Here is a 2,458-nt window from a genome sequence, read left to right as displayed (position 1 = left end):
GCCTACACTCAACACAGCTACCCTGCCGCCCCTAACTCTAACGACTAGGCTACCCTGCCGCCCCTACACTCTAACACGTAGCTACCTTGCCGCCCCTACACTCTAAACACTAGGCTACCGCCGCCCCTAACACCTCTAACCACTAGGCTACCTTGCCGTCCGCCTACACTCAACCCACTAAGGCTACCTGCCCCCTAACTCTAAACCCCACTGGCTACCTGCCAGCCCCTACATCTCTAAGACCCCTAGGCTTACCTGCCGCCCTACACTTCTAACCCACTAGGCTACCGCCGCCCTACACTCTAACCACTAGGCTACCTGCCGCCCCTCACACTTAACCACTAGAGCTTTACCTGCCGTTCCCTACCCTCTAACCACTAGCTACCTGCCGCCCTACCCTCTAACCACTAGGCTACCTGCCGCCCCTCCACTCTAACCACTATGTAACCTGCCGCCCCTACACCTCTAACCACCTTAGGCTTACCTGCCGCCTCCACTCTAACCATAGCTACTGCCGCCCCCTCCACTCTAACCACTAGTACCGCGCCCCTCCACTCTAACCACTAGGCTACCTGCCGCCCCCTACACTCTAACCACTGAGGCCTACCTGCCGCCCCTCCATCTAACCACTGGCTTACCTGCCGCCCTACACTCTAACCACTTAGCTACCTGCGCCCCTCCACACTAACCATAGCTGCCTACCGCCCCTACACTCTAAACCACTTAGCTACCCTACCGCCCCTCCCACTCTAACCCACTAGGCTACCTGCCGCCCCTCCACTTAACCACTAGCTTACCCTTCCGCTCCTACACTCTAACCACTTAGAGCACCTGCGGCCCCTCCACTCTAACCACTAGGTTACCTGCGCCCCTCCACTCTAACCACGTGCTACCTGCCGCTCCTACACTCTAACCACTAGGTTACCTGCCGCCCCCTCTCACTCTAACCACTACTACCTCCCCCCTACACTCTAACCATAGGCTACTGGCCACCCCCTACACTCAACCACTAGGCTTACCTGCCGCCCCTACACGTCTGAACCACTAGCGCTACCGTGCCCCCCTACACTCTAAGCAACACTAGGCTACCTGCCGCCCCTACACTCTAACCACTAGGCTACCTGCCGCCCCTACACATCTAACCAACTAGCGCTACCTGCCGCCCCTACACTCTAACACTAGGCTACTGCGCCCCTACACCTACTAACCACTAGGCTACCTGCCTGTCCCTACCCTCTAACCACTAGGCTATCCTGCCCCCCTACACTCTAACCACAGCTTACCTGCGCCCCTCCATCTAACCACTTAGGCTACCTGCCGCCCCTACACTCTAACCACTAGGCTACCTCCGCCCGCTCACTCTAACACTTAGCTTACCTCCGCCCCTCCACTCTAACCACTAGCTACCTGCCGCCCCTCCACTAACCACTAGGCTACGCCGCCCCTACACTCTAACCACTAGGCTACTCGCCCCTCCACTCTAACATAGGGCTACCTGCCCCCCACACTCTAACCACTAGGCTTACCTGCGCGCCCTCCACACACTCTAACCACTAGGCTACCTGCCGCCCCTTCACTCTAACCACTAGGCTACCTGCCGCTCCTACACTCTAACCACTAGGCTACCTGCCGCCCCTACACTCTAACCACTAGGCTACCTGCCGCCCCATCAGCTGATATGTTTAACACACAGGCATATACAGAAATACTGTATCCAAATAGACTAACAATTTGGACAGTTTTTATTACCATGTAAATTACACATTTGTATTTATACTGTAAGCATGTACGTTATTATTTTAGAACAAGTAATGACTCATGTACACAAAGCGTTGTTTTCACATCTGAATTTATGACAGGATACAGAACATGGGTATCATACATCTCTGTGGTTAAACATTGACTGCCGTTCCTGTATTGACTGCCTTATTTTAATGCCTGGCAATTCAGAGTCTCAGATACGCTGTGTTTCCAGTCTTATCTGTTTTCTCTCGGTTTTATATGTGTTGCAGGGAATAGCAGTCATATCGGACTACTTCCTTACAGTAAAAATATGTTAATTTTTTTATTTTTTTTGAGTAAGACTCGTTTTGATTGTTATTTTGCCTATTTCTCCTTTTATGTTATTAACTTGTTTCCTCCAAAATAATTCAATACTGTCTTATTAATAGAATGTAACTTATAACGTTTAGTTTAGTGTTGAGTATAGGTTGTTATCAATATAACGTTTAGTATAGTGTTGAGTATAGGTCGTTATCAACACAACGTTTAGTATAGTGTTGAGTATAGGTCGTTATCACTACAACGTTTAGTTTAGTGTTGAGTATAGGTCGTTATCACTACAACGTTTAGTTTAGTGTTGAGTATAGGTCGTTATCAATATAACGTTTAGTTTAGTGTTGAGTATAGGTCGTTATCAATACAACGTTTAGTTTAGTGTTGAGTATAGGTCGTTATC

The 2,458-nt window shown here is 50.0% G+C and overlaps 1 protein-coding gene across 1 annotated transcript in view; it reads left to right on the top strand.

The window, feature by feature from the left end:
* Positions 1 to 2,458, top strand: part of cdhr2 (cadherin related family member 2) — a 59,232-nt gene that overhangs the window by 652 nt on the left and 56,122 nt on the right.

This window comes from Salvelinus sp. IW2-2015, unplaced genomic scaffold (genome assembly GCF_002910315.2).
Source record: "Salvelinus sp. IW2-2015 unplaced genomic scaffold, ASM291031v2 Un_scaffold2245, whole genome shotgun sequence".
NCBI lineage: Eukaryota > Metazoa > Chordata > Actinopteri > Salmoniformes > Salmonidae > Salvelinus > Salvelinus sp. IW2-2015.
Note: the sequence above shows the minus strand (reverse complement) of the source record. Positions and strands in the feature narration are given on the sequence as shown.